At 37.9% G+C, this 20,922-nt stretch overlaps 2 protein-coding genes across 7 annotated transcripts in view; one reads left to right on the plus strand and one right to left on the minus strand.

The window, feature by feature from the left end:
- LOC140337582 (uncharacterized) overlaps positions 1 to 12,257 on the minus strand; it is a 186,491-nt gene extending 174,234 nt beyond the window's left edge. For 2 of the 4 annotated variants that reach the window (XM_072421296.1, XM_072421292.1), the window contains exons 1-2: positions 12,141 to 12,257; positions 3,345 to 3,417 (exon numbers count right to left, since the gene is read on the minus strand). The gene's annotated coding sequence lies outside the window, so the exon portion shown is untranslated. The remainder of the gene's footprint in view (positions 1 to 3,344; positions 3,418 to 12,140) is intronic. The other 2 variants (XM_072421293.1, XM_072421297.1) reach the window with 2 other exon arrangements.
- Positions 1 to 20,922, plus strand: part of PGGHG (protein-glucosylgalactosylhydroxylysine glucosidase) — an 80,025-nt gene that overhangs the window by 2,185 nt on the left and 56,918 nt on the right. The window contains exon 1 of one of the 3 annotated variants that reach the window (XM_072421298.1): positions 2,696 to 2,872. The exons of the other annotated variants lie outside the window; for them this stretch is intronic. The gene's annotated coding sequence lies outside the window, so the exon portion shown is untranslated. Of the gene's footprint in view, positions 1 to 2,695; positions 2,873 to 20,922 lie in introns of those variants that run through there. 3 annotated transcript variants of the gene reach the window in all.

Here is a 20,922-nt window from a genome sequence, read left to right on the forward strand (position 1 = left end):
TTAAATGATTGTGTGTTTCAAACATTTTTTATATTCATAATGACTACTAGAACCCCTGTTCGGACATATTTCTGTAAGTTACAGGTCTACAATTTAAAAAAAAAATTTCATGAAAAACAATGGATCACTTTTGGTACAGAAATCTAGACCTCAGTGTAACGCTCAGGAGGTTAATACAAAATACGTATGTTGTTGCCATAAAAACCCTTCTTTCTGCGTTCTTCCTATAATTGACTATATCCAGGGATGGCAAATAGGCTATTCTTTTTTAGGGCTTGTATACACATTTATTACCACCAGATAAAAAAACGCTAATACTTTAGTTTAATTCACAATAGTACACGTATCAATTATACATAAATAAAATGTTGCCACCTAATTTTCAGTGGAGTAAAGTGTAAATACTAGACATTGATTCCTAGGTGCACATGAGCTGAATGGGAAGGGCAAGTGGATATCAGGTCCCAAAGCATTTCACCCTATATGGCTTCCTCAGGGGACTTGTAGACATCAATGTGCAACTGTATACAAAAGATAATCCATGTTTTGACATTTAACTTGATTATACAAGGCAGGCCAACATACAATTGTATCACAATATTGAACATTCACCTGGGTATCACTTTACTGTACTTTCACCTGGGTATGCAGTGAACCACAGCTTAGAGGAGAGGAATTGGTGTTATCTACAACTTACATATTCGGAATGTGTTCTAAGCCATAAAAGGATAAAACTTTTTTGTCAAAATTGTGCTTTGTTCCAACATAGTAATTTATTGGTGTACATATTGGTGTTGTGATTCTGCCTGTTGTAATGGAGTGGATGTGTTCATTTATTCTCTTTTTAAAAGGTCTTATTGTCTTCCCCACATAGAATGCTCCACAGGTACAGGTGATGAGGTAAATCACTTCTGATGTGGAGCAAGCTATGTGATGCTGTAGTTTGTGGCAGTGGCTGTTTGGGAGTGTTGTGGTTACAGATGCTTTAAACCAAGCGCATTGGCTGCAGTGACCGCATTTGAATGTGCCATAGATAGATTCACCTATTGGTGTATGCTGAAAATGACTTGTAACTGAGTGGTCTTTTAGAGATCTGGACTTTCTGTAGGTGATCATCGGTTTGGTACCAATAAATTTATTAATTTTTGGATCAGATTGTAGTATGTTCCAGTGTTGGGATAGAGTATTAAATATAGTGTTGTGATGTTGGTTATATCTTGTGATGATTTGAGTGGTTTAGGGGTTTTGTTTGGGTGTGGTGTCTTGTTTAAAGAGGAGGTCACTTCTATTGTAATATGGAGCTCTTTGAAAGGATCTCTTGAGTAATCTTTTTGAGTATCCTCTTTGTAGCAATCTATCTTGGAGTTTGTTTTCCTCCATTTTGAAATCATGGACTGATGTGCAGTTTCTTTTTACTCTGAGGTATTGACTAAAAGGGATGCTTTTAATTAGGGCCTTCGTATGTGAACTTGCTCCATGCAGGATAGTGTTCCCAGCAGCGTGTTTGCGAAACAGTGTGGTAGAAATTTGATTGTTTTTGTTAGTTTTCATAAAAAGATCCAAGAAGGGAAGTTTTGATTGACTATGTTCTTGTGTGAATTTGAGATTAAATCTATTTTCTTGGAGGTGTCTGAAAGCTTGTGCCTGTCCAGAAAAGAAGAATGTCATCTATGTATCTTTTCCAGATGAAGATTTACTGTTTGTATGTTTGTATTATGGGATCGCAGAAGATTTATTTTCCCCATGCACCTAGAAAAAGTTTGGCGTAGGAGGGCGCACATTGTGTGCCCATGGCCATGCCCCATAGGGCATGGCCCTATGGGGCAATATATTTGTAAATATGTATGCTCATCGAAGGTGAAATTTTTTTTCTTTTCTTTTCTTCTTTTTTTGTTTGTTATAGGTCAGTAGTGAGACAATGAATTGATTCTTCTGTGGAACTATAGGGTAGGCCTTTTTTGAATAGTTTTATATGGTTTGGGTACCTAAGTGGTGTGGTATGCTGCTATAAAGAGCCTCCACATCTATTGCCACTATTGTTGTATTTTTTGGTACATGAAGATCATGAGTTAATTCTAAAAGGTCTATGGTATCCCTCAGGTAAGAGGGGAGTTTAGTTACTAGAGGTTGTAAGTACGAATCAATCAGTTCGCTAGCATTAGCAGTTAAAGAGCCTTTACCCAATATTATCGGGCGGCCTGTTGGGATGGATGTTTTTGTGAATTTTAGGTAGGGCATAGAAGGTTGATAGTATAGGGTGTTTGTTGATTAAATAATCTCGTTTGTTGGTTGATTATGTTGTCAAGGAATGCTTTTTGGATAATGTTGTTGTATTCTAGGGTGAATTCTTCTATATTGCTTATGGCAAACTGTTTGTACCATTCCTTGTTTTAGTATTTGAGTTAGCTTTATATCTAGAGATCTTTTAATGTACTGTGTTAAAGTCTTGTATAATAATGTTTCTGTAAAGGTTTGGGTTGTATGTAATTGATTCTAGGTTGGGTTTGTCTAACATGGTTTTGAGTGTTAGATTACAGGTGAAAATGTGTAGATCTTTGATAAATTCAATTGTATACAATGCCAGGTGTGGACAGAATGAAAGACCCATTTTCAGGACTTGGCTCTCAGACCGGGGGGGGGGGGGGGGGGGGGGCTTATTTGATGGCCCTGCCTTATCATCGGGGAAACACGGTATGTATGGATCAAGATTGTGTTAATACATAATTAACGTATCGTGCCATTAAACCCCTTCTCTTTGTGCTTCTTTCATTAAGCTATTACTTTCTCGTTCACAAAACTTCGAAGCTGCGTTCAGACTGGCAGTGAGGTTTTAGTGCGGTTACTGCTTTCCCATGCCATAAAACCCTGTCTGGTAAGTGGGATGCTTACTTTTTCCAATTTCTCAGGAACAGAGGGATGCTGACAACTTGAAATATAGGAGCCCTTACTCTCTATGAAACTCAATTTCTCTGTAAGAAAAGGGAAATGTAACTGCAAGTGCAAGACTTTTATGGCTAATTCCCCTGAAATTTCCTTACTACAGCACCAACCCAGGAGGACTGTTAGACGTTAAGATATGACTGTATACAAGATAAATAAATAAATGAATAGGTGATACTTTATGTAATAACTAATTATGCATTTCAACTGGCCAATTACATTGTCTATCTATTAGCCATCAGTATGACTGTATCATTAACATTGCTGGAGAGAAAAATCCATATACATGCTGAAATTACGTGATTGTATTCACATCCATGTGCAAAATGTGTGTCAGTGCCTTATGATCATGTTATTCATCTGGAAGAAAGTAAAACGAGTAGAGGAATTGGTCTGGTACTTACAGTTAACAGTGGGTTAAAGGAGATTCAAGGAGTCACAGTCGCAAGTGATTGACAAGGCACATCAGTTCAATTGCTGGAGATTATAAATATCATCGTTAGACATAGTAGTTATGAATTAATGACGGTAAGGTGAAGGGAGAGTGAGGGATAATCATATACTAGGTATATAGGGGTCTTTGTGAGTGTTAAGAAACATTGGTTTGTTCTTTGTCCAATAATAATGCCACTAATATTTAGGTATCCATTAAGAAATGTATAACCAACTACGTTGTTACATGTTGTCTCAGAATTGTTTTAATAAATAGCCATATATACAAGTTTTTAGATTGGGGATGAGGTGGTTAGCAGATAGAAGATTGCAACAAATAGGGAAAGGTAAGAGTTTTGCAAGTATTTTCAGTTGTTAGAATTAAATAACATGAAGTTTGAAAAGGTATTTAAATAGCAATTCTTGGTAAAGTTCTATCCTGGTGGCTTGTAATGAAACAAAGCTGGTATCTGCAATTTCCTATGAGCCATGGTGCCTGGTGGTGGTGCTGGTGGTTACCATACAGCAATGAACAGAGCCTTGCTGTGTTGGCTCTTTAAATCCATGTAGGCGTGTGGCGTCTGGAAAATACCAACTGCGCATGCACAGAGGTTTGCGCGTGTGCAGTCTGAAATGGGGGTCCCACTCCCGCCCTTCCTTTGTGCCCTGCAAGTGAATTGAAAGCCGCATATGTGCTGTGAAAAGGGGAGAAAATACTTTGGCCCTCACAGCTGCCCTGTTGATGTTAGAAGCGGCTGTGCGATTGCAGGGGAAGTAAAGTGTAGATCTTGACTACGGAGGTGGATGTCAGAATGGAGGAGGGGTGGAGTAGGAGGGGAATATAAAGGCTAGAGTGTATCTGATTGGAAGTTGAAATAAAGAATGGGCAGTTGCTATATGAATGGGTACTGAGGGCAGAAGTATTTTCTCCCCTCCTCACAGCGCATATTTTTTATTTATTTTGCTAATATATGTTTATAGGGGTATGCAGCATATTAAATGTTAGAGGAGGTGAATTGGTACACCCTACACTAGATCCATCCCCTTTGCTATCTGTCAGATGAATTGCATTTCACTAGAAGTATCCATTGCTAAGATTTTGGGGTACAAAGAAGGTTAGCGGCCCGCTATAACTGACAGGATGCATTGAATGGTGTAGTTTCTGCTCTTTGGTACAGGAATAGTGAGTGGGGAACAATATATACCTGGCCACCACTGTATGATAGCTTTAGTTTTGTATCTTTCATTAATAAAATACTTTGTTAATAAAACATTGAATCAATAAAATGAGCATCAAATGGTGAGTGAAGAAATTCTTGATTTGCCATTTCTTTTATTTGGTGCATGTAACTAGAAACATTTGAATTTCATTTAATTTTAAATTAAAAATATTCCAGTTTTAAACATATATATTTAATGTTTGTTTGCATTGTGGCCCACAAGTTTTATCTCAGTGTCTACAGTGGCCCCCAGATGAAAAAAGGTTTGGCACCACTCTCATAGCGAAAAATAGGAGATTCGCAAAAATAGGAGATGCGCAAGGCAACAAGCAGAGAGAGCAGAGAAGGAATGTGGCCTGCGGGCCATAGGTTGGGCACCCTAGCTTTATTACAAACAATAATTTTTACAAGTAAAATTCTGAACATTACACGATTATTAAAATCATTATTCGTACAACAAACAAATACCAAATAAATAATGAACTGCTGTGTGATCAATGTCAAATATTCTGGACACGTTTTGCCCATGATACTGTTTCTTCGGGGGATTGATAGCAATCTGATACCAAAAAAACCTTGCTATATTCCAGCAAAGGTCAAACTGTACAGGAACATATAATACAGGTCACAGCAATAAGCGTCAGCAACATTAGGTTTAGGTGCTTTCAAATCAACCGCATCCCAATCAATGAACAGAAGGGTTAAATCCTTAACCATGTGCCAAGTTGTATGAAAAGGTCCTTTACATGCATGAATCCTAATGTTGAGTCCACTTACATGAAGTGATAGCAAGCCAGTTTTCTTTATACATTTTATCAATAATTGCCAGCAATTCCTTATCTCGTTAACTCTTATTGTCAGAATATACAAATGAATGAATCTACCCATCTCCTGGTAAATGCTTTTTTAAGGTACACACCAAGCAACTTTCCAATTGGCTGGCGGTTGTTAGGAGTAGTTCATGACAAGATCTTCCCTGTCAACCACCAACCTGTGAAAACACTGCCTGCTGTGGACTTTGAATGGTTCCTATTTTTGACATCAAAGCACCTGTAATGAACCACACCTGGAAAATTTACCCATCTTTATATGTAACCCATTGCAATGTTATCCAAAGCTAAAAATCTGAATTATATATATTTTTACATGCCATCATAGGTCTGTATGTTGAATCGCCCCATGCTGAAGTAGTGCATGTTTTTTAACATTCCAGACAAACTGACATGCTGAAAAGTTAGTCATCATCATCATCCAAAAAAACAAGACTGGAGCAGATAAACTATCATGGGAAAACCTGGGTGATCTAGCAAACCTGGAAGAGATCTGATCCAGGATTGAAAACATTTTCCAATTAATAGCATTGATTTTTAAGAAATTAAATTCAGATTTGCTGGATCACCCAAGTCCTCCCATGACAGTCTGTTTTCCAGTCTTAGAGAGCTTTATTAAATCACACCCCTTGTCTGAGCCTTATTAAAAGGACTTCATTCATTTTAAGCCACAGAGCAAAGATCAACCATTGTGAAAGTGAACAATTTGGTCAGGACTATGTAATGTAACACAAAAAGCAATAAAGTGAAGGTTAGGTCTATGGTTTGGCCTATACAGCACACAGGGTAGAGCATCAAGGGCAATACAATGTACAAGGTATATTTTACATTTTATTGCCTAACTAAACCCAAAAATTCAACAAGGCAATTGTTAATAGCAATCAGGTTGATAAGTACATTGAATGTATATAGGCTAGGTAGTAGACACATTGAAAAACCTTTTCTCCCAGTTTTTTCCCTTTCCTCTAAATTAAGCTTGTTGAAGGGTCAGTCATTGGTGACCATGAGACACACAAGGTTGGATGAACAAAATATGGCAAGTTACTGTTCCTGGCATTCCTACATTACAGTATAAACCATGTTTCTTCATGGGGAAGCAAGACTTTACAGATGTAGGTGGTGAGTAATTGTAAGACCTGAGTCAGTTAACGGGAAATGTAAGACTTGCAGCTGCAGCTCCTAAACATGCGGCTTTATATATGGATTCCTTTCCATCCAATCCTGCCACCATAGAATGAACAACTTAAAAGTGATTGATAACATTGGATGCAGATGAACTACCTTATTAAGGAGGGGAAATTAACATTCAGGTTTGAAAATATACTTCAATAAGTATTCACCCTATGGATTACACAGCTGCCTATCTAATACTTCACTAATGTGATAAAATAGTAACATATCCATGTTAAGATTTAAAGAAACTTTAATTACTACTAAAACATGTCCTTTTGAGAAAGGCTTTTGGGGAAACGCATCAAGGACAGTTTAATGGCATCAAAAGATAAACTATATGTTAAAGATATTGTACTCTAAAAAGAGAAAAATGTTTTTTTGAAGCATTTGTATGTTTTTATACAGTGTGTTTTGTATCAAAAATGAAAATACAGAAACAAAGTTTTTTATAAAAAGTATATTGTGATATTTATGTGCACCAAAAAAAGTCCCATTTTCTTCATAGGAAAATCTTATCTTGTTTGTCAGGGAAATATAAGACAATAGGGGCCCAGTAGCTGTACAGTTTCAGGTAGGTACAGCTACACAATAAGGATTTGAATTGCAAAAACTCAGTCCAAAGGTAACACTTAAAATCTACACAAATTAACATGAATGCTTTGAGACTTTGCTTTGTTGAGTTTTAAAGTGCATCTAAAGGCTAGATTTTTTGGGGATAGAGTGTAGAAATGATTAAATATTTGTTATATTTTGCTCTGTATACCCTATACTGTACCAAACACTACAACAACCACCAACTCAAATGTCTTTTTAGGTCAGTGCCTCAAAAAATTGCAGGAATTAGAACAGTGTCACAGCCAACCAATTAGCAGTATTTTTCTCAAGGGGCAGTCTTTGTTCTACTCAGCTTAGGTTTCCTTAATGGAAAACACAAGGAAGACAAAAACACAAACAATAATACATAATGGGTCTTTGACCATTTTAAGAATACATTTATTTGGAGCAAAAACAGTGCATAAAACTTTTATTAACCTCCCAACCGCTAACCCCGTACTTTTTCGTCCAAAAAATTTTTGCTACTTTCGATAACCCCGTACTTTTTCGTCTATAATAAAATCTCACTTACCTGGTCCCGCTGTGCTCATCCAGCGTCGGGTCCGCGTTCCAGCGTCGCCCTCCAGCGTCGGGTGTCCTCTCCTTACAAGAAAAAGCCGGCCGGCTTCCTCTTCTAAGCCGCCGGAGTATTTCCTAGCCTTTTTAACATGGGGAACCCTTCAAATAAATTTCAGATCTTTGGCGAACCCCCTTTATAAATATTATATCCAAAGCTCACAGTATATTAGTATATTCTGAGCTATGTAAGGGCTTATATACAACGGCTTTTGTTTACATCAATACAACTTTTACCCTCAAACAAAGCAATAGGAATGTAAACAGCTTGATACTGTATAAAGTTTATAACCTTTTAAATACTGGATAAAGTTTAACTTCAGGAACAAAATCTTTAATTAAAATTATATCCCTCAATCATGTTTCTCTGAACATTTGTTTACCATTACCTTGATAACTTGTTGTATAAAATTAATTCATTTGGGTACTATAGCCAACAGAGGATATTAATCCTTTTTTTTTTTTTCCAAAACCAACAGAGGCTATAAATCTATTTTGTGTCCACCAAATGCCGTACAAAATTTGAGAAATTATCATAGCAGGCATATCACAAGACTGCACGTCTTGTGATAGGGCAAAGCTGTAATAGAGACCAGAACCCGCCCACTACAGGCTACCAGCAGAAAAATTACGAAGAGAGTGGAAGACCTTACGCAAAAAAATAGTACAGCAATTACTGGTCTATGTTGCAGAAAGCTCCTGTACTCCACTTGTCACAGTTTTTTGTTAATGCACTTCCACTTAACACACCTTAGCAGACCAATCAAATGATGAAGGCAACTGGGGCAAATTAGTTCTTTTAAATGCGTTTTTTTCAATGCAAGAAGAATGCACCCATTAAGAACACTTTATTTTCCTCTGTTTCAAAGTTTTAAGTCCTAAATTGGCCCCCAACAACCTATCTGTAAAATAAATTTCCACAGCACCACAAAACACCACATACATGTACTCTCCCTGCCAGCTTACAAGGTTTGCACATCCCACAGGTTTACATTAAATAAGCCAATAAACTTTAAATAAACAAGTAAAAATGTGTTCAGTTCTATTGATAATGGGAGACCTTTTAGGATTTGGAGTAACCTACAAATCTTCTGAGCGGATTTCAGGAGGAAAGCCTGCCTGAAAACAATACTTCTTGAACAGCATAGAGTTTCAGGAACAAACTATATACTGTACATACCCTACATTATTGAGAACACAGAAGCAGAAAGATTTCCTGACATTATTTTCCTGAGAGACTTGTAAGGAAGTGATAGGACTAATATGTATATTTTGGCACACATACTGTATTTGTATACATATTCAGCTTTTACTAACATTAATATAAAAAAGCATTTGAAAAACTGCAAAGTAAAGTTTTATTGGTTAGCAAGTGTTAAGGATATTTATATAGGGAATAACAAAGGCCTGATACAGTAGACTCTGGACTATCCAGCCTAATGTGGTGGCAGGGTAGGCCGAATAACAAAAAAAGCGGGATAGTCCAGAGTCCCATTAATAAAGTACAATACTCACCTCCAAACACAGGCAGCGTTCCTGTCTCCGCAGCCGCGGACATCTGCTTACAGTTCTGTAGAACAGGCAGCAGGGATGTCTCAACGTGCACCATGCATAAGCACCGCAGCAGACGTCCGCCCGCACCTCCCTGGCATTTTAGAATAAAGATTTTTTTTTTGGGACTCTGTACTAGGCCAGATAATATGGAGGCCGGGTAGTCGCGAGCCGGATAGACGAGATCCTACTGTATATAGGTTATACACTAGAACCTCGGTTATCCGTAACCCATGGGGAATGGCTGATTTCAGATAAGTGCAGTGTCCAGTTCACTGAGGTTTTCTTTTCTCAGCCATTGAGCACTAGACTTCAATGGGAAGACTTGTCCCCATTCACCTCTAGTATTACATGGCTGAATGGCTGAGAAAAGGGAAACTTTGATAATGCTTGAGCCATCGTTAGGGTTTCTCTGCTGACAGCTCTGCCTTCTTGATTGCTCCCACAGCCCTAGCGAAGCTTTGGAATGTGTTCTTGGATGCAGAAATATGTGTTCTTGGTCATGGAAAGTAAAAGCTTGCCTGTCTCCCTGGATTAAGGATTCTCCCTTAATTGAGAAGTTTTCAATTAAGCTTCCTAGACTTAGGTTTGTGTATTGCTGTGTATGTACTGACCATAGAGAAAAAAAGGTATGCCCATCTCTTTAGATTGCACAGTCTTCATCTTCATAACATATTGTCAGTTTTGCAAATCTGCACAGAGAACATAGCATCATAGTCATTGCTGTGGAATCAGAAGCTATTACTGTGTAACTAGAGTTGGAATCTGAAAAAGTACCAACTCAAACTCCTCAGTCCTAGTCATAGCTTTACTATTGGTGAGTATGGAGGATGGCAGTCCTTAATATAAGTACATGTGCTGTACAGTATATGTTTTTTGTTTGTTTTTGTAAATTATTGCATTAAATCACCCGTTTATAGCATACAACTATCAAGAATAAAGTATTTCAAGGTGCAAGAAAGGTTAAACTAAGAAAACTAAACATCTAATTGTCAGTCTGAAGCTATTTTCTTTAATTTGTGAAGAAGGGTTTAATCCCCCCTTTTTGTGGCTGTGTGCCCACTTGGAAGGTTCATGTTTTCTATTTTGCTGTCTTTGAAGGAATTTCCCTCATCTCAGTTTGCATCTACAGGATAGGAAATGAAGTCAAATCAAGTTCAAATGAAGAAAATTAAATCAGGATACTTGATAATGCAGAACAGGAATCTCTTCCTGTTAACTCTAATCCTAATTTTGCCACCTCAGAAGAGTTATAGAATCCAGCACTGTGTACCTCCTGGAGAACTACTAGATTTAAACTAATTTATACTACTATATATACGGTATATTAATTTATATGACAATATTCCTAAAAAAATCAACAATCCTTTGTACATAAACAAAAAAAAAAAAAACATTACAATTGAGGCATTATGCTGCAGCTAGACTGTACCTTGCCAATCATACATTTTCCCATCACAAATTACGATTACAAAAACAATGGCCGCAATAATGTACCACAATAATGTCACCATGCATCTAGGTAATTCTTTCCATTCTTTAAACTTGAAACCTAGCTGTTAACAGAACCACCCTGAAGTCATAGAGCAAGCTTTCTCCTAGTCAACACCATCACTGTGAAACTAAAGCTACGTACACACGTCAGATTTTTATCGCCCGATAATCGGCATCGGCCAATTATCGGGCGAAAATCTGCCGTGTGTACAGTCGGTGTACAGACGGACGATGGACGACAGCGGATCCTAATGAAAGGGAAGGGAAGAGCGCGCAGCAGGGTGCCGCTCCGTCGCTCTCCCCCTCCCCTCTCCATAGAGCATGAACGGTGCTGTATGTACAGCACCGTTCATGCATCCTGCAGACCCTTGTCGTTGGAAAGGATCCTGAAAGATCCTTTCCAACGACAAAAATTGCAAGCGTGTACGCAGCTTTACTCCCTACTCCAGTGTATGTCTATAAATATGAAAACAAGTTACAAAACAACTCAGTGTAGGCAAACATAAAAAGTACACAGGGTGTAACCGTCATCCTCCTCTATGACCCCTTGATGTGTATTGTTTTTGGCAGGGGCAAAGTATTCTTCAAACACCTCTAAGGCTTGGTGGGTTCCTTCCATCTGCACACAGCCAAAGCAACCCCTAGAAATATTGGGTTCAGCCCCAAAGGACCACCTGTGGCATGTAAGAAAATAGAACTACATAGGCACTACTAGACTTCCCACTAATATTTTCCAAACCTGTGGGAGTGCTTAAATATTGCTTTCAAAACACAAGAAATGTTTTGATTAGAAATATAAATATTTAAAGAATATATGCATACATACATACATACACATTCATGCAATGCAAGTTTCAGACTTTGACTAGGAGGCCTGTTTATGTCACACATAGGAAGCACACATAGGAAGACATTTCTCATCTTCTTGCTGGGGATGTGGTTGATTTGCAATTTAAAAATGTCAAGAAAGCAAACAGATAGGCGAAGGAGTCAAGTCAAGGGTCATTTCTGTCACTCTGTGGTTTACCCATCTTAGTACACTCACATCTTGTACATATACTATCACATAGCGTTAATATGTAGCGCAGGTTTTTATACATACATAGACTGTGTAGATGTAACACACATGTAAGGAATTCTACTTTGGGATGAAAAAGCAATTGTTAGCTGTATATTTGGCATCTGACACCCAGGCTGCGTAGCATGCTGTGAATTGCTATATATAGGATGAGCATTTTGTACAGACCTATGTCAGTACAATATAGAAGGCAGCATCAAATGCCTGCAGATGGAGAGATTGAGGATGATAATACACAAGCTCACTGCTTACCTTTCTGATGCCTGAGTGGTGACAGTTAGCATGCACTGTTTCTCTTACATTAGTTTCCACCTTCATGCATCTTCTTCCCTGTGATATGAAAAGCTAAGACAGTATCCCCCTGTGTACCCCCCTCACTGAGCATGTGCAGTGTGTTGTACACGCCTCCATCTCTGCCTCCAGCTGCTGATCTGTTCATAAAATGTAACAAACTGGCTTGCAATGAAGTTCATGCGCCTGTCTGGTGTCTGTGTTTAACTCGTTCCTAAAAGGTTTAGTCTACACAGACTTTTTCCCCAGCGTTTAACCTGAGGCTTTAAAAGCCCATGTTTGAAGTCCCCATGCATTCCAATAGGCTAATCTACACCAGGATGTTTCCTTCAGGCACGTTTTTGAGTGTTATCTTAAACATTGCTTGCAAAACGTTGGATAAACGTGGGAAAACGCATGAAAATGCTTGAAAACGCTTCCATTGAACTCAATGGAGGCTTTTTCAAGCGTTTTTAAGCTTTTATGAAAGCTTCCATTGAAAACAATGGGGGCTTTTATAAACGTTTTTAGCAGGACTTTGGAATCTAGAAGCCCCCTTTAATAAGGAGTCTCACAGATATCCACCACCCCACCTTGGGGAATGGGTACAGGGGTACATAAAACCCCTTACTCATTCCCTGAAAGGGTTAAAAAATATGTAAAAAATAGACAAGGCTTTAATGTTAAATTATTTAATTAAATGTGTGTGTTTGTGTAACTAAACTTTTTTTTTACAGGTTATCCCAATGACAGGATGATTTCCCGGGCTGCAATGAGCACAGCCCTGGAAAACTTCCCTGGAAAATGTGTTCTGTATCTGTCATACATGTCACAGCTCCTCTAGGGCTGCGGGAGTGATCAGGGGAGCGGAGCTGTCAGCATAGAAAAGCTCTGCTGACTGCTCTGCTCCCTGATTGGCTGAGGAAAGGGAAATCCTGATGATGCTTGAGCTGTCATCAGGGTTTCCTATTTCTCAGCCAATCACAGAGCACTAGAGATGAATGGGCACAAGTCTCCCTATTCATGTCTAGTGCTGAATGGCTGAATGGCTGAGAAACGTAAAACCTCAGCCAATCACAGAGCACTAGGGGTGAATGGAGAGGCTTGTCCTCATTTAACCCCTAGTGCCCTGCGATCCCTCATTGTCAGGAGGATTTCCAGGGCTGTGATCATTGCAGCCCTGGAAATCATCCTGTCATTGAGATAACCTGTAAAAAAAAAAAAGTTTAATTACACACACACATTTGATAAAATAATTTAACATTAAAGCCTCGTCAAAATTCTTTACACATTTTAACCCTTTCAGGGAATGAGTAAGGGGTTTTTTTTGTACCCCTGTACTCATAAACTGTACTATAAAAGTTTTTTAGCATTTTAAAGTTAGGCTTTAAAACGCTTTTAAAAGTGCATAAAAACGCATATAAACGTGGTAGAAACGTTTATATGCGTTTTTTAAATCGTTTATGTAGACCCAGCCTAAGATTGGCTACTAACTAGCAGAACTTAAGTGGCTTCATATCATTCGCACATATATATTACATGAGGATCTCGTATAACATCAGCCTCCTGCCATCACACAAAACTGTCTGCAAACCTACAAACAACTTTTCAGCTCATGCAACTAACTCAATCTTCCCACTGGTTGTAAATATGCCAACATCTATACTAGTGCTTCTAAACCTTTTTAACATGGAGGAACCCTTGAAAAAACTTTCATGTCTTCAGGGAACCCCTGCTGTTATTATTATTTATATAGCTCACAGTGCATTAGCGTGGTGATCAGTAGGAAGAATGCCTCTTTCATTACTGGCCATTAGGAAGAATGTCCCCATAAAAGATAACTGAAAAGATCAAATTAATTACAAAACCTCTAGAATACTGTTTCTTGAGTTTTTATATGTTGAGTTTTATATGTTTCTTGAGTTTTTATATGGGGATCACTTAACCCTCTGGCGGTATTCCTAAGTGCGGCTCAGGGTAAAAGAACATGCTAAAAGCGGTAACCTCTGAGCCACCTTGGGCTGCGTCCTCTTCTTCTGATTTCAGCCTGCGAGAGCAGTGACATTCCCCAGGGTTTCCCCAGTCGGTGCATGCAGGAGGCGCGGCGGGAAATTCAAAAAATTTTGTATTGGATTCAATACAAAACAACTGTATTGAATCCAATGCAAAGTAATCCTTATATAATATATATATATAATTATATTTTATATATATATATATATATATATATATATATAAATTATATATTTAATAAATGCTACAGTACAATTATATTACAGGTTTCTGTATTTTTATGCACCCTTGTTTTAACAATTTTTTTTATTTAAAGTTTATTATTAATTTTATTAAATATTGGACATATTTTGGTGAATTATTCCTAAGAGTTATTGGCCTACAATTTAAAATAAATTTCCTTGCAAATCAATGTACCACTTTTGGTGTAAGAATATGGACAGAATTAGAATGCCAGGGGAGTTAAAAAAAAATATCATGTCTTCAGTGAACCCCTGCCATAATTATTACATCCACAGCTCAAAGTACGTAAATATGGTGGCCAGTAGGAAGAATGTTTCTTACTTTGCTAGCCAGTGGAGAGAATGTCACCCCTACAAATAGCCAAACAGGGTATTAGTGTCTAATAAACTGACCTGAGAGGCACACATTGCTAATTACTCGAGAAACCTTGAGAAACATTACCCTATACAGATCACCTGGGGACCTGTGCAATGCAAACTTCCCCATTCTCAGGGTTCTGTGGGACCCCAGGATTCTTACAAAGGTTACTAAGTGTTACTAGGTGTTCCATGGACTGTTGCTGGTTGTCCTCACATTGATAATGCCTGCATAATTCTTGGGTCAACACCACTTGGTAGAATCAGTTGCATGACTCCAATGAGGTTTGTAGATAATGTTCTGATGTGCTAAATAATTTTACAGCAATACTGCCTATAAAGGCCAGTTGTGTGCAAACAATTGTTCCCAACTGCCCCCATTTTCTTGAATGGGAGCTGTTGGGAGATCTGGGGCTTGTTGCGGGTTTGAAAAAGGCACCAAATAAGGTGGTAGAGAGTTGTTGCAAATGTAAAAAATAAAGTCGTTTAGAGATCACATGTTCTCATTAGATATGCCAAAAGCACATCTAAAGATCAGATCACTTTTCTTTGGTCTGCTGTAGTGCATTACAATGATGTGCTTATTCTAAAGTTATTATTTAATACAATACACTCATGTTTTACTGTGCATTACCGAAACACATAATTGTAAATGAGGCGTGCGTGTTTTGGTGGTTCTAAATTATTCACAGAAAGTTACGTTTTTCCTTTCTATCTCCACATTTTATTATTATACTTGTCTGATTCTTTGATATGAAATATAAAACACCGATATATTTATTTGAAGTGAATATAAGTGGAGGGGTGATAATAATATGGGGAGATTTGATATCTCTGTATATTATTATGTGTTGCTTTTTGGTTATTTTTTAAGAAAGTGTTGTGGTTTGTGTGAAATGCGTCAGCATGGAGCCTGTTCCTCCTCTCGATTTTAATAAAGGAAGGGTGCAGTTTTGCAGTTGTGCTGTGTTCCTGTTGCTGGTAAAATTTAAAGCCTTGGGGTGTTATTCAAAATGAATATCACAGCATTGTAGGGTGCGCGTTATTGTGCAATGAGATTGCGTATGGGTAGATGCATGTTGTACTACATAGGAATAGGTCCCGCATATTTCATTGGGCAAGAATACATTGTATCCATCACAGACAAATATAGAGTGATCATCCTATAATGTGGGCTGATTTGTTGGGCTAGCCTTAGGCCAAATGTGTAATCAAACGGCCTCATCTTTGTAGTGGTGACCCCAGTGACTCTTTCCCAATTATCTGATTGCACTGGTCATGTGGTTAAAACCTTTTTATTTCTTTTTTATTGAGATGCTGGGAGCATAAAGCCAGCATTGGATTTTCCTGCAAGCTGACAAAACTCTGTTATAAAAAGCCCTTCACGTATCAAAGATTAGATGTTTACTGCCTGATCCTTAGCCAAGCATCACTATGGAGTTATTATTATTATTAATATTAAACAGGATTTATATAGCGCCAACATATTACGCAGCTCTGTACATTAAATAGGGGTTGCAAATGAAAGAACTAAAACAGACAGTGATACAGGAGGAGAGGACCCTGCCCCGAAGAGCTTACAATCTAGTAGGTGGGGAGTTTTGGGACCATACCATACAGCAGGGGTCCCCCGGTCCACAGGCGACTGACAGCAAGAGCACGGAGACCTGTGGCCAGTGCGGCTCTGGCCAGTGCAACCCCCAGCGGGGTCAGGAGAAGGGCCGCACCGGCCAGAGCCACAGACCATGTCTCCCGTATGGATCGCCGGCTCAGACCTGCGATTGGAGAGTGGGTGGGTTCTGTCATTATGACATTACTCGGGGGGAAGTTTCTTCCCCTTTGAGTGACACAGGATTAGATAACACGTAGATTCAGTGGTCCGCGAGCTCCAAAAGGTTGGGGACCACTACAATACAGGATTAAGCAAGTTACACTGGGGAACACATTTTTTGTTGAGTTAGATTTTACACTTGTTTTTTACTATTTTTTGGGTGGTGAAGATAGTTTTTTTGCTATCACATCCAGTTTTTACGATACAGAGTACCCTCCAAAAAACATACAAATTTTACGTACAACGAAAAAATAATGAAATAATAACTTGAATGTACTGTTTATTTAAATTTCTTTTGTTCAAAGGATTTATTGTTACTCTATGAATTTTTTTTACAGTAAAACATTTGAAAATTAATCGGGTAAGCAGTTAGGTAAAAATTTACAGTTATAGCTTTTCCTGGAGTGTTCATTGTTAGGACAATCCCTCCAAATGCCCCAACAATAGTCAGCCATTATATGTACATCCCATCTACCCTGATAACGTCCTTCCATGACCTTCAAATCATGGTGGAATCGTTCACCTTGCTCATCACTGACTGGACCAAGGTTTTCCGGGAAGTTAAAAAGATGGCTATGCAGAAAATGCTCCTTGATGCTTATATTGCAAAAAAAGCATTTTGTAGCTCTCCAAGAGTTTCTGGACAATTTCAGTGTAATTGTTTGCTCGTGTGTTTCCAAGAAAGTCCTTGACACTAGCTTTGAATTATAATCAAGCATTCTTTTCGACTTCTGACATTGTCCTAATGCTCAGCTTTGATGAGCTGCCGAATCTGTGGACCATCGAACACACCGGCCTCTATTTTTTCAAATGACAGGCTAGGAAATGCCAAAATGAGTTACTTGAAACAGTCTCCTTCCGTTGGCAAAGCTTTAAGGAACTGCTTCATCAGACCCGGTGGAAAAAAAAAACCTGACGTGATATAAGAAAACTAACTGCACTTTCAGAATCAGCATACCTAACTTAGTGTAAATAAACTTAAAAATTGAAGTCAACAAAATATGTGTTCAAAATTGTTCCCCAGTGTTATAGTCACCCTCTACGTGTATGACATCTAAACATGTGCTGATGATATAAATATAATATAGGTGGTAGTTTTTGTGCAGCCCATACACGCCACACATGTATTTTATTTTTAACTAGCTGATTACCCAGTGTTGCCCGTGTGTTTATTCATTGCAATCCCACAATATACTAATATATTATATTTTAAGGTCTCATGGTTGAAATGTGTCGATGCGTTTCCGAGTGATGGTGGAACATAACAACTTTGGTTGAAATGTCTCCATGCATTTCCTAGTGATGACATACACACATACATATATTCATCAATCAATATATCAATATAGTGCTTACATATAGCACAGCGCTGTACAAAGATGACTGGAAATAAAACAACAATTTACTAAAACTGACACCAAACCACGCCCGCTTGTCAACTATAGGCTGCACACAGAATGATGGCCATTAGTATTTTCATAATATTCATAATATTTTCCCACGTTGATGGAATAGGGAATTAGGTCAAATGTTAGAGCCATTGGTTAGCATGCGATACACAGCAAGTAGCAGGATCGATGCTCTCATTCTCCAAATTTTTCAGTGAAAAATATATACCTAAATTTTGCATTTTGTTCCATACACATTGACATTTGGATTATTCACACAGCTTCTGGTATAATAATTTACTTCGTGTGTGAATAATTAACACTCTAAATTGAATAGGTTCGGTAATCGATTTACATATAATACCAACATGCAGATTCCTTTTGCGACATACGTTTTAAACATACACAGTGGCACCTACTGGACAAAATGCGAATTGCAGTTATCCTGGCATTACGAGAAGAATATGATGAGCTGCCATCGCCGACCTCTGGTACAATGCTAGTAACCTGGCTGTCATGTGGATGCTTTGGCTTCAAAATATTTTGATCAGCTGAACAAAGAGAAGCATAATGATACTGTATATGAATTCCTAGTACAAAGCATTGCAAAGCTATTAGCAGATTTTACTTTTCAATTTTACACTTGTTTGCTTTACAAAATAAACAGAATGAATGAAAATAATAACTAGCAAGGGTAAAAAACGAAAAAAGGAATACCGAGTTATTTAGAGCTGTTTGGATTTAATAGGTTTTAGATTTTAAGGGTTGATAAGGGGTGGAATATATAATTTACTTGTAGGTTTCTTTGGTTTTGTATGCAGATTAGTGGTCACACTTTTTTATATTTTACCTGCAAACTATCTGTGTGAGCATCAATTTTAGGAATGAGGAGGCAATTTCTGTAAAGCTAAAGTTGCTGTGAAAGCCATATTTTCACCAGTGGAAGAAAGGGCAATTTTGCATATTTACCTTGCTGGCTTTTCCAATTGATTGCAAAACCTACAGTACATAGGTATGGTGGTCAGTAGGAAGAATGTCTCTTACATTGCTAGCCAATGGAAAGAATGTCACCCTTACATATAGCCAGACACATCATTGGTGTTTTTAAACTGACCTGTGAGGCACAAAGTAATAATTGCTCAAGGAACCCCTAGCAACCTCTGGAGGAACCTTGGTTGAGATGCACACATGTAACAGCCAAGTATTCCCGATAGTAGATAAAGTGGTGCTGATATAAGATAGGAAATGGGGAGTAGGAGATACAACTTACAAAGTTTGTTGAAGCTTTTGTACATATTTCCCACACCTGATGTTGTGAAGAATGCCAAATAGGATGACCTTTATATTTGGAAATGTGTTTATTTTAATAAGAAGAGAAATATAAACCTACCATAAGCAATCCATAACTTGTGTTTGTTTGATAAAGTGAGCCTGATTCTAGGTTTGCTGGATCACCCAGGTTCACCCATGATAGTCAATTTTCTCCAGTCTTAGAGAGCTTTAATAAATCAGACCCAGTATGTTCTATTGAAGTGTGTTTGATCCACAGAAAGGGCTCTATGTACCCTTATCTTGTCCAGTGCTGTGTTTTCCATTAGAATGCAGCTGCATGGGTTGTGACAGAACACATTATGGACACACTTATATGTTTGACTAGAATGGACACACTACATATGTTTGACTAGAATGGCCATTGAAATGAACCCCGCAATGTACATGACAAGCTACCATGTGTTTTCCTGATGAAGTTATTGTTTGGAAGTTAAAGCAACTCTCTAAAGGTATTTTAAAAACACAACACTTACAGAGCCGACACATAAGAATAGGAATTCTTATTTTATACGGGTTACGACTACCTACCAGTGAACTTCTAACCCCAGCAGACCCTTAGAGAATGAATGGGGGAGGGACAAAGTACTGTGGTGCAAGTGACTATGCAGCTGACAAGGTACCACACAGGATGGCTGGATCTAAGGCAAGTCTAAATTTTAGATATATATAAAAAGAACTAAAAATATTTTTACCATAAAAAACTTCTTCCTCCAATGTCCCCAGCCTAGTGCCAACAAATAGTATAGTTCAGTGATCATTCAGTACTGTGCCTTTTCTTCTTGACCAATCACAGAATTTGCCTTGTATTCTTCAAACAATCAGTTACTGGATAGGGAAAGAAGAATGACCAAAGAAAGATCAAATGACGAGTATCACAGAATGAGAGCTATGACTCTCACCATTGAAGCACTAGAAATATTGAAGGGCTATACTGTTTGACAGCACTAAGCTAGGGATATTTCTACTAACACACAGTGACTGGGACTTTGCTGGCACATTTAAGGATTTATTTTTTATGAATTTTTTTTTAAAACGTTTTAAAAAGTGTGGCCCCTATATTACCCCCTTCATTCTAACTTCACCTTTTTACCCTCCTGTTCTCATCCTTTTTTTCTTCTGGTAATTATACATGTTTTTATCAACATGTATAATAATTTTTATAATAATTTGATGCAATAGCTTTGTTTACTTTGTTATAGTTGTGATTTTATTCTGAATTTAAAAATCTTTAAAAAAATATTTGTAAAAAAAAACTTTTAAAAATATATTACATTTTATTATTTTTTTTATATCTATATATTTTAAATATTTTCATTTAGCTGAAGAAAACAAATAAGCAACATGTATTTCAACAACGGCACTGCATGAAGTTTGTGTGTTCTACCTGTGTTTGCGTGGGTTTCCTTCCACATTCCAAAAACATGCAGCTAAGTTAAAAACCTTCTCCTTTCTAAGTCTCTGAACTTTCTGGCTCTCACTGAAACTTGGCTTTCCTCCTCTGACTGTGCCTCTGCTGCTGCTCTCTCCTATGGAGGCCTGCACTTTACACATACCCCCAGACCTGGCAACAAAGTAGGGGGTGGTGTGGGTCTCCTTCTCTC

Source organism: Pyxicephalus adspersus, chromosome 9 (assembly GCF_032062135.1).
Source record: "Pyxicephalus adspersus chromosome 9, UCB_Pads_2.0, whole genome shotgun sequence".
Lineage (NCBI taxonomy): Eukaryota > Metazoa > Chordata > Amphibia > Anura > Pyxicephalidae > Pyxicephalus > Pyxicephalus adspersus.